Below are 11,007 nucleotides of genomic sequence, written 5' to 3' on the forward strand. Positions count from 1 at the left end.
ACGGGGGGGTTGAGTTGTTTGATTAATGAAATGTTAATTAAGGGTCTTGTCACACCAGGAGGGATGGAAGGGGGATTTATTTTGGGAGGTCTTGAGATTTATTGCTGTCACGATACCGGGGCCGTCGGTGCCACCCATTGCGATACCGGGGCTGTCGGTGCCACCCATCGCGATACCAGGGCCGTCGGTGCCACCCATCGCGCTACCAGGACCATCGTTGCTGCCCATCACGATACTGGGGCCGTCGTCACTGCTGTTGTGATGATACCAGCGCTGTTGTTGCCACCTGTCGCGATACCAGGACCATCAGTGCTCCCTATTGCGATACCGGGGCCGTCGGTGCCGCCCTTCGCGATACCGGGGTCGTTGTTGCTGCCCATTGCGATACCAGGGCTGTTGGTGCCACCCATCGCGATACCGGTGCTGTCGGTGCTGCCGTCGCAATACCGGGACCGTCAGTGCTGCCCATCACGATACTGGAGCTGTTGGTTCTGCCCATCACGATACCAGGGCCCCTGTCACTGCCCATCACAATATCAGGGCCGTCGGTGCTGCCGTCGCAATACCAGCTCCATCACTGCTGCCCGTCGCGATACCGGGGCTGTCGGTGCTGCTGTCGCGATACCGGGGCTGTCGGTGCCATCCGTCGTGATACCGGGGCTGTTGGTGCTGCTGTCGCGATACCGGGGCCGTCGGTGCTGCTGTCGCGATACCGGGGCTGTTGTCGCTGCCCAACGGTGAGAGGAAAGCTGCGCTTGGAAGGGATTTCCTGTCCAGAGTCCTCATCGTCTTGGCCATGCACAGCACAGTGAGATGTTCCCCATCGGAACAGAAACGGTAACTGGGGTCTGTGGAGAGCGCAGGGGGTAAAAGGGGTCTGGGAGGAAACTGCCTGAGGAAAAGTGAGACATCCCTTTTCCCTCTGTTTTAGAAACCCCAGCCAACTCGAGAGCATCTTGGGAGGGGTCGAGCTGCACTTACCCACAGAGGACACAGCAGCTGGAGGAAGCCAGGAGAGATCGGCGTGGAGAGGACGAGCGCAAGGAGGCTGCAAAAGGGAGAGGAAAGAAATCAGTGCCGCGGCCACTGCTGTTGCTGGGATGGGAGACGTGAGGGCCTGGGGAGCTGCGGTGGGGCAGCCGGGGCTGGCAGAGCAGCCCCACGCACCCCTCAGTAGGATGGGAATGAAGAATATGAGGAGCAAAAGTAAGAAAACTCATGGGCTAAGATAAAAAAAACCAAGTGAGATAAGTAATTGAAAGAGGAAGAGAGAATAAAACGCAAGGCGTGATGCAAAGACTCGTGGGCTCCCACAAGCACAGGGAGATCCCGCAGACCCCGAGCGATGGCTGCCCTGCAACCCCCTTCCCTCCCTTCTTACTGATGAGCACCATGTTAGGGCGCTGTTGGTGCCACCCATCGCGATACCGGGGCTGTCGGTGCCACCCATCGCGATACCGGGGCTGTCGGTGCCACCCATCGCGATACTGGGGCTGTCGGTGCCACCCATCGCGATACCGGGGCTGTCGGTGCCACCCATCGCGATACTGGGGCTGTTGGTGCCACCCATCGCGATACCGGGGCTGTCGGTGCCACCCATCGCGATACCGGGGCCGTTGGTGCCACCCATCGCGATACCGGGGCCGTTGGTGCCACCCATTGCAATACCAGGGCTGTCGGTGCCACCCATCGCGATACCGGGGCGATACCGGCCCCTCCTGGGGCAGCAGGGGTCCAGTACCAGCACGGTTTGGGGGTGGACCCGCTGGAAAGCAGCTCTGCGAGAAGGACTTGGGAGTTCTGGGTGACATCAGGTTGGCCACAAGTCACCAATGTGTCCTTGTGGTCACGAGGCCGAGGGTACCTGGGGGATATTTATTAAGAAGAGTGTGAGCAGCAGGTGAGAGAGGTGAATCCTCCCCCTCTGCTCCACCCTGGGGAAGCTGCATCTGCAGTTCTGGGTCCAGTTCTGGGCTCCCCAGTTGAAGAAGGACAAGGAGTTACTGGAGGGAGTCCAGTGGAGGGACACAGAGATGCTGAGGGGTCTGGAGCATCATTCTGATCAGGAGAGACTGAGAGAGATGGGGCTGTTGAGCTGGAGAAGAGAAGCTGAGAGGGATGTGATCAATGGGATCAATATCTCAGGTGGGTGTCAGGATGGAGCAGACTCTGTTCAGTGGTGCCCAGCGCCGGGGTGAGGGGCAACGGGCACAGACTGAAACAGAGGAGGCTCCATCTGAACGTAAGGAGAAACTTGCTTGCTGGGAGGTGCCAGAGCCCGGCCCAGGCTGCCCAGAGCGGGTGTGGAGTCTCCTTCTGTGAGACATTCAGACCCCTGGGATCCTGTGTGATCTGCTCTGGGACCCCGCGGGAGCAGGGGGGTTGGACTGGGGGATCTCCAGAGGTCCCTTCATCCCAAACCAGAATGGGGTTCTGAGGGAAGGGGAGGGAAGGAAGGGGAGGGAAGGAAGGGGAGGGAAGGAAGGGGAGGGAAGGAAGGGGAGGGAAGGAAGGGGAGAGAAGAGAAGCCTCCGGGGAGACCCCATTGTGTCCCACGTTGGGCACATCTCCAGGACCGCCACGGCAACGCGTTTTCAGCCCACTTGGTCCTGTCCTGAGAATTCAGATTTGCGGTTGACAGGACAGAACTAACTCCATCAGCTCAGCCAAGAAATGGATTCATTTCATAAATATACAGAATTCTATATGAATATATAGAATATGTGAATATGAATATATATTAATTACCTATGGAGGAGAGGAGGAGATGGAAAGGGAGAGGGAGATGGAGAGAGGATGATGAAGACAGGAGGGAAGATGGGATCAAAAAACAGAAAGGAGAGAGGAAGAAAGAAGAGGTGACAGCAGGGAAAGAGACTTGAGAGGGGTATAAGGCAGAAAAAGGGGGAAATGACGAAGGAAAGGAAAAGAAGAGGGGAGGAAATGAGAAAAAAGATACCTGTATGGGAGGAGCAGCAGGGGAGGATGAGACGCTCGCCCAGCAGCATCACGAGGCTGTGACCAGCACGGCACCAGGACCCAGGGGCTCCTCAGGGCTCCGTGCCGGCCTGTCCAGGAGAGCAGCGAGCGCCTGCTGGCCGCGTCCTGCCCGCTGGCTCCGTCCTGCCCAGTGTTCCTGAACCACGTTCTCCAGCCGCCTGACACGAGCTGGGCGATCAGCGGGGCGGGAGGTGCTGGTGATGAAGGAGAAGGTGCGGAGCACAGCCGGGAGGGAGCTCGGGGGAAGCCGGATGTGGCATCTCGGGGCTGTCATCGTGTTTTCGGGATCTTTTCCTTCCCACGTGCCCTCGATCACCTCTTTGCCCCAGGAACCGTCGTCCACCTCGCGCTGGGGGACATCAGTGGCCGTTCTCTCCCTTCCCTCGGGCGCCTTCCTCCCAGCGAGTGACGAAGAGGATCAGCAGCAGCACGGTCCTTGACTCTTGGCCCCATTTCCCACGGGATCCAGCCCTCCCTTTCCGTTTTCCCTCGGCTCCCATCACGGCCGTGACCAACCCAGAGGTGTCGATCGTCTGGTGCCCTGCAGCAAAACGGCCGGGAAGGGACGAGGGACATCAGGCGCATGAAGGTGGTTTCCACAGCTTCCCCTTGCGCCAGAGCTGGGACGGTATCAGTGTTGGGAGTTACTTTTGCTTTCTCGGAGAGAACGCGGACAATGAGACGTCGACATCAACACCTTGTGAATGCATTGAGCTTTCTGTATCGCTTTACTCAGCGTGACCGTAGATAAGGGCAGCAGCGAACAGTCACTGAAGCTTAAAGAACGTTTTTAAAATAAGCAGCAAGGCCTCACATTTGTTCTGAAGCTTTTATTTTCAGGGTATAACACTGTTCAAGGGTCACTTCGGAATGACTTAGAAGCTGCAGAGGACTCAAGGGCCCATCTCAAGATGCACCAACGTCCAGGTAAAACATTTGGTTTGGAACGAAGAACAGAAATGGTTTCCTTCTCCCTTCTTCCCTCCAACAGAGCAGAGGCCACAAGCGAGGCCCCCGCTGAGCCGAGACGTGATCCACGTAATCCTGCGGCTTTCGAGCGGGGCTGTTCCGACGGGACACAGGGTGCTGGTTTCCAGCTGCAGGAGGGAGGTTCAGGGGGAACATGAGGAAGGAACTGAAACCAATCGTTGGTTCATTGCTTTAGGCCCTGCTGAACGGAGCCTCTGAGAAGGAGCTGGGGCTGAGCTGGGGCTGTGAAACAGAGGGAAAAGGGATGTTTCACTCTTCCCCTCACAAAGTTCCCCGCCAGCCTCCAAATTCTTCTTGATCTCAGGGACCCCCCAGGGATCCCAGAAACCACTGAGACCCCCCCACACCCACTCGCAAGAACCCCTGGGACCCCCCCAAACCCAGGTTTCCCCCTTTCTCCTCTCCAGCCCCCCAGGGACCTCACAACCCACCCAGGACCCCCGAGGGGCAGCTGCATGGGGGGGGGCTCTGACACCCCAAAAGTGATGGGGCGCATGGGGTGATGTGGACCCCCCTGTGGTGGTTTGGGGGTCCCCGAGTTGCCGTTCCCCCCACTTTACAGCTTTTGTACAAATTGTCTCTATATTCGTAGCTGGGGGAAAAAGCGCCCCCTCCCCAGTGCTGCTCCCACAAACCTGGGGGGGCCTGGGCGGGTCCTCTGGGTCCCCCCCACTGGCACGGGGGGAAAGGAAAGGATTTAGCACAGAAATCACAGCATCACAGTATGTTTGGGATTGGAAGGGACCTCAAAAGCTCATCCAGTGCAATCCCCCATGCAGCAGGAACACCCAGCTGAGGTTCCACAGGAAGGGGTCCAGGCGGGTTTGAATGTCTGCAGAGAAGGAGACTCCACAACCCCCTGGGCAGCCTGGGCCAGGCTCTGTTACCCTCACTGAGAAGAAGTTCTTTCTCAAATTTAAGTGGAACCTCTTGTGTTCCAGCTTGATCCCATTGCCCCTTGTCCTATCATTGTTTGCCACTGAGAAGAGCCCGGCTCCATCCTCCTGGCACTCACCCTTTATATATTTATAAACATTAATAAGGTCACCCCTCAGTCTCCTCTTCTCCAAACTAAAGAGCCCCAGCTCCCTCAGCCTTTCTTCATAAGGGAGGTGCTCCACTCCCTTCAGCATCTTGGTGGCTGCGCTGGACTCTCTGCAGCAGTTCCCTGTCCTTCTGGAGCTGAGGGGCCACAACTGGACACAATATTCCAGGTGTGGTCTCCCCAGGGCAGAGCAGAGGGGCAGGAGAACCTCTCTGACCTACTGACCACCCCCTTCTAACCCACCCCAGGTCCCATTGGCTTCCTGGCCACAAGGGCCCAGTGCTGGCTCATGCTCACCCTGCTGTCCCCAGGACCCCCAGCTCCCTTTCCCCTACCCTGCTCTCTAACAGCTCATTCCCAGCCTATACTGACCCTGGGGTTGTTCCTGCCCAGGTGCAGCACTCTGCACTTCCCCTTGTTAAATCTCACCAGGTTATCCCCCCCCAGCTCTCCAGCCTGTCCAGGTCTCTGATGGCAGCACAGCTTCCAGGGTCACCCGCTCCTCCCAGCTTGGTGTCCCCAGCAAACTCGCTGACAGTCACTCAATTCCCTCATCCGAATCGTTAACGAATATATTGAATAATATTGGCCCCTGAGGCCCTGCACTGGATCCAGGCCTCAACCGGACTCTGCCCATTGACCACCACTCTCTGGCTTCTCCCTCTCAGCCAGTTTGCACCCCCCACTCCCCACTGCCCAGAGCACCCCTCCCCAGCTCAGCTGTGCGGATGCTGTGCAGACGGTGTCAGAGGCTTTGCTGAAGCCCAGGGAGCCCACACCCACCGCCCGCCCCCTCCATCCACCCGGGTACGTTCCCATGAACGGCGACGGGGTTGGTGGGGATGAACTGAGATGAATCAAGAGATTGAGCCACGCGCTCAGAGCGATATCGGCTGTTCAACCGCTCAGTCACCGCATTTTTAAATTACAGAATGTAGATCACAGGGGTTTAATTACGGGAAATATTTAACTGTTTAATGATGGATTTTTAATGCGGAGAGGGACCAATGAAGTGGGGTTTAAGCACCACTGCCTCTGACGGACGTTTAATCCCAAGAAATTTAATGGGAAATTAATTTAATTTGAAATGTTCTTTATCAAACTGTTCAGGTCACTTCTGAGATACAAAAAGTTTTTAAAGCAAAACATTAATCCCAGTAAATTTCCAACAACGCTCCCTTCCGTGAAACCAAAATTCAACAAAAACCTCTAAGAAACGTCAACATTTGTTGGTTTTTAGTTAACGCTCAAATGTCGCGTTTAATGTTACACATTTAATTTATACACTGGAGGCCTCGGTGCGGGGGGGCTGGGGGGAGGGTGTGTTAAAGGGACATTGGGGGGCACATTTGGGGCTGTTTTGGGGTCAAAAAGGGGCATTGAGGTTCAGGGGGACTTGAGGGAGTCGCGGGGGGCGGGGACCGATCGGGGGGGCGGGGGGAGCCCCGCAGGGGGATTTGCTGGGGGAGGCAGGGTCAGCAGGGCCTCCCCTCCCCCGCAAAGGGACCCAGGGCCCCCCAAACCTGGTCCCTCCTGCCGGCTGCACCCCAACCCCCACAGCTCCCCTGCACCCCCAGACCCACCCCGCGCCCCCCACAACCCCCCGCAACAACCAAATCCGGCCCCGCCGCTCACCCGGGACCGAACTGGCGGCGATCGCGGTCCCAGCGCCTTGTGAGGAGGATTTTCAACCGCGGAACTGCGGGGGCGACCAGCGGGACCCCCCCACTGCCGCCAGAGGGCAACACGGCGACCGCCCGGGGGCAACACGGCGACCGCCCGGCCCCGGCCAGCGGGGCCGCAGCCCCGGGCCCCCCGCCCGCCCCCGCAGCCGCTGCAGCCGCAGGAGCCGCCCGTGGCAGCGGCGCTCCGGCGGCAGCAGGGGACGAACCGCCACGGCCGGGCCGCCGCTCCCGGGGCGGGCTGCATGGTCACGCCCCCGGCACCGCCATTGGCCACACAGCCGGCCCGTCACCGTCCCTCGCACCCGTCCCGAGCCGCCATTGGCCTGGAGGCGGCCTCCTGATGCCCATTGACTGTGCCGCTTCCAGCGGGAAGTCCCTCCCCTTCCCGACACGGCTCAGCGCCTGCGCAGTGCAGCCCCCGCGCAGCCCCGCGGTGGCGCCGTTGCCCGTTGCGGGCTCTCGCTGCTGTTTAATCCAATTCTTTAATTGTGTTCTTTAAACGCGGGTTCATGAGAGCACAAGCGAAACAGTGCTGGGTGCGCGGGAGATTCGCTCGGCCCAACACGCACACCTTTAACAACAGGAAGTGTGTTAATTACAGTAAGTGTTCATAATGACCCCAGAACTGTGCATGTTCATGAGGTGATCTCAGAACCGTTTCCACAGCCCTGAGCCCCCTGTTCTCCTGCGCAGTGGCACTGGGTGCATTTGAGGAGGGGTCCTTGGGGTCTTTGGATGAAGGCTCCTCAGCCTCCTCACAGTGGGCTTTGCCCCTTTGGCTCATTGTGAGGAACTGGTGGGACCCAAGCGGCCAAGGCGGTTGAACCCGGCCTGGCGCCCCCTTTTTGCTGGAAATCTTGGCGATCTCGTCTCCTCAAGGTTGCAGCTGGTGCCGTGAAACTTCTGATCTCGGCATTTGATGAAGTTCAGCCGCAGGTGTTAGTGACGGGATCGGTTTTACAAGGTGTTCCCTTCTGGAACAGGTATGGGATGGGCCTTGGCTGGCTCTGCCCTGGGTACCACTGATCTGTTACAGTTGGATCCCTGGGTATCACTGACCTGTTACAGTTGGATCCCTGGGTATCACTGATCTGTTACAGTTGGATCCCTGGGTATCACTGACCTGTTACAGGTGGATCCCTGGGTATCACTGATCTGTTACAGTTGGATCCCTGGGTGTCACTGATCTGTTACAGTTGGATCCCTGGGTGTCACAGATCTGTTACGGTTGGATCCCTGGGTATCACTGACCTGTTACAGGTGGATCCCTGGGTATCACTGATCTGTTACAGTTGGATCCCTGGGTATCACTGACCTGTTACAGTTGGATCCCTGGGTGTCACTGATCTGTTACAGCTGGATCCCTGGGTATCACTGATCTGTTACAGTTGGATCCCTTGGTATCACTGATCTGTTACAGCTGGATCCCTGGGTATCACTGACCTGTTACAGTTGGATCCCTTGGTATCACTGATCTGTTACAGCTGGATCCCTGGGTATCACTGACCTGTTACAGTTGGATCCCTGGGTATCACTGATCTGTTACAGCTGGATCCCTGGGTATCACTGACCTGTTACAGTTGGATCCCTGGGTATCACTGATCTGTTACAGCTGGATCCCTGGGTGTCACTGACCTGTTACAATTGGATCCCTGGGTATCACTGACCTGTTACAGTTGGATCCCTGGGTGTCACTGATCTGTTACAGTTGGATCCCTGGGTATCACTGACCTGTTACGGTTGGATCCCTGGGTATCACTGACCTGTTACGGTTGGATCCCTGGGTATCACTGATCTGTTACAGTTGGATCCCTGGGTATCACTGATCTGTTACGGTTGGATCCCTGGGTATCACTGATCTGTTACGGTTGGATCCCTGGGTGTCACTGATCTGTTACAGTTGGATCCCTGGGTATCACTGATCTGTTACGGTTGGATCCCTGGGTATCACTGATCTGTTACGGTTGGATCCCTGGGTATCACTGACCTGTTACGGTTGGATCCCTGGGTATCACTGACCTGTTACAGTTGGATCCCTGGGTATCACTGACCTGTTACAGTTGGATCCCTGGGTATAACTGATCTGTTACAGTTGGATCCCTGGGTGTCACTGATCTGTTACGGTTGGATCCCTGGGTATCACTGACCTGTTACAGTTGGATCCCTGGGTATCACTGATCTGTTATGGCTGGATCCCTGGGTATCACTGATCTGTTACGGTTGGATCCCTGGGTATCACTGACCTGTTATGGCTGGATCCCTGGGTATCACTGATCTGTTACGGTTGGATCCCTGGGTATCACTGATCTGTTACGGTTGGATCCCTGGGTATCACTGATCTGTTACGGTTGGATCCCTGGGTATCACTGATCTGTTACAGTTGGATCCCTGGGTGTCACTGATCTGTTACGGTTGGATCCCTGGGTATCACTGACCTGTTACGGTTGGATCCCTGGGTATCACTGATCTGTTACGGTTGGATCCCTGGGTGTCACTGATCTGTTACGGTTGGATCCCTGTGTATCACTGACCTGTTACGGTTGGATCCCTGGGTATCACTGATCTGTTACGGTTGGATCCCTGGGTATCACTGATCTGTTACAGTTGGATCCCTGGGTATCACTGATCTGTTACAGTTGGATCCCTGGGTATCACTGATCTGTTACGGTTGGATCTTTGGGTGTCACTGATCTGTTACGGTTGGATCCCTGGGTGTCACTGATCTGTTACGGTTGGATCCCTGTGTATCACTGACCTGTTACGGTTGGATCCCTGTGTATCACTGACCTGTTACGGTTGGATCCCTGGGTGTCACTGACCTGTTACGGTTGGATCCCTGGGTATCACTGATCTGTTACGGTTGGATCCCTGGGTATCACTGACCTGTTACGGTTGGATCCCTGTGTATCACTGACCTGTTACGGTTGGATCCCTGGGTATCACTGATCTGTTACGGTTGGATCCCTGTGTATCACTGACCTGTTACGGTTGGATCCCTGGGTATCAGTGATCTGTTACGGTTGGATCCCTGGGTATCACTGACCTGTTACGGTTGGATCCCTGGGTGTCACTGATCTGTTACGGTTGGATCCCTGGGTATCACTGACCTGTTACGGTTGGATCCCTGGGTATCACTGACCTGTTACGGTTGGATCCCTGGGTGTCACTGATCTGTTACGGTTGGATCCCTGGGTATCACTGACCTGTTACGGTTGGATCCCTGGGTGTCACTGATCTGTTACGGTTGGATCCCTGGGTATCACTGACCTGTTACGGTTGGATCCCTGGGTATCACTGATCTGTTACAGTTGGATCCCTGGGTGTCACTGACCTGTTACAGTTGGATCCCTGGGTGTCACTGATCTGTTACGGTTGGATCCCTGGGTGTCACTGATCTGTTACGGTTGGATCCCTGGGTGTCACTGACCTGTTACGGTTGGATCCCTGGGTATCTCTGACCTGTTACGGTTGGATCCCTGGGTGTCACTGATCTGTTACGGTTGGATCCCTGGGTATCACTGACCTGTTACGGTTGGATCCCTGGGTATCACTGATCTGTTACGGTTGGATCCCTGGGTATCACTGACCTGTTACGGTTGGATCCCTGGGTGTCACTGATCTGTTACAGTTGGATCCCTGGGTATCACTGATCTGTTACGGTTGGATCCCTGGGTATCACTGACCTGTTACGGTTGGATCCCTGGGTATCACTGACCTGTTACGGTTGGATCCCTGGGTGTCACTGATCTGTTACAGTTGGATCCCTGGGTATCACTGATCTGTTACGGTTGGATCCCTGGGTGTCACTGATCTGTTACGGTTGGATCCCTGGGTATCACTGATCTGTTACGGTTGGATCCCTGGGTGTCACTGATCTGTTACGGTTGGATCCCTGGATATCACTGATCTGTTACGGTTGGATTAACTTTAAGACAGTAACCAAACCTTATTCTTAAAGTTGACGCAGATTTACGATATATTCTTTTAAAGGTAGCTGTAACCAAGCCTTATTCTTAAAGCTGACATACAGTTATGATATATTCTTCTAAAGCAGGTAGCTGTAACCAAGCCTTATTCTTAAAGCTGACATACAGTTATGATATATTCTTCTAAAGCAGGTAGCTGTAACCAAGCCTTATTCTTAAGGTTGGCATACATTTACGATATATTCTTTATAGGTAGCTGTAACCAAGCCTTATTCTTAAAGCTGACATACATTTATGATATATTCTTCTAAAGCAGGTAGCTGTAACCAAGCTTTATTCTTAAGGTTGACATACATTTATG

At 55.6% G+C, this 11,007-nt stretch overlaps 1 long non-coding RNA gene across 2 annotated transcripts; it reads right to left on the reverse strand.

The window, feature by feature from the left end:
• Positions 1-819: 819 nt before the first annotated feature.
• Positions 820-6,768, reverse strand: LOC139826800 (uncharacterized). 2 transcript variants are annotated; one of them, XR_011736934.1, is made up of 3 exons: positions 6,671-6,768; positions 2,960-4,212; positions 820-1,048 (listed from the first exon to the last, which is right to left on the reverse strand). It is a non-coding gene; the product is annotated as an uncharacterized lncRNA (long non-coding RNA). The 2 variants fall into 2 exon arrangements; XR_011736935.1 differs by lacking the exon at positions 6,671-6,768 and adding an exon at positions 5,847-5,958.
• Between the last annotated feature and the right edge of the window lie 4,239 nt (positions 6,769-11,007).

Source organism: Patagioenas fasciata, unplaced genomic scaffold (genome assembly GCF_037038585.1).
Source record: "Patagioenas fasciata isolate bPatFas1 unplaced genomic scaffold, bPatFas1.hap1 Unplaced_22, whole genome shotgun sequence".
NCBI classification, from domain to species: domain Eukaryota; kingdom Metazoa; phylum Chordata; class Aves; order Columbiformes; family Columbidae; genus Patagioenas; species Patagioenas fasciata.